Source organism: Notothenia rossii (genome assembly GCF_949606895.1).
Source record: "Notothenia rossii genome assembly, chromosome: 9".
Taxonomy (NCBI): domain Eukaryota; kingdom Metazoa; phylum Chordata; class Actinopteri; order Perciformes; family Nototheniidae; genus Notothenia; species Notothenia rossii.
Genome location: NC_136907.1, coordinates 54,449,475 through 54,449,960, shown reverse-complemented (window position 1 = coordinate 54,449,960; position 486 = coordinate 54,449,475).

Here is a 486-nt window from a genome sequence, read left to right as displayed (position 1 = left end):
ACACACTCTAATTTAAATAGTTTTTATTAGTAAATAATGATGTTCAAAATAAAATAGTCCCTCCGTTGCCTTCTGCACAAAACATAGTGCAAGGTGGTTGCTATGCAACAACACTAACAGCAAGCGAACATATTAGACAGAGAGCGTTGATCCATTATTTGGCTGTTTATTTACATTAATGTGTATGTTGCTGTTTATTGTGCAGCCACTGAAAAACTGCCCAGCATCAGTAGCATGGCTTACGTGGTCACTTGCATAGCCGTGGGAACATGTTTCAAATGGGGGGTGCTGAGGGGATGACACCAGGGCCGGTTTTGACCAATTTGCTGCCCTAGGCAAGATTTTAGCTGGCAATGAAAAACCTCTACAAAAGACTTATACACTACAAAAAGAGAAACGTATTGATATGGTGGACAGCTTATATAAAAAGGCTTCAAATGTATTTAGTATTGCATGAACATGCTGAATTGGGGGGTGGACTTCAGA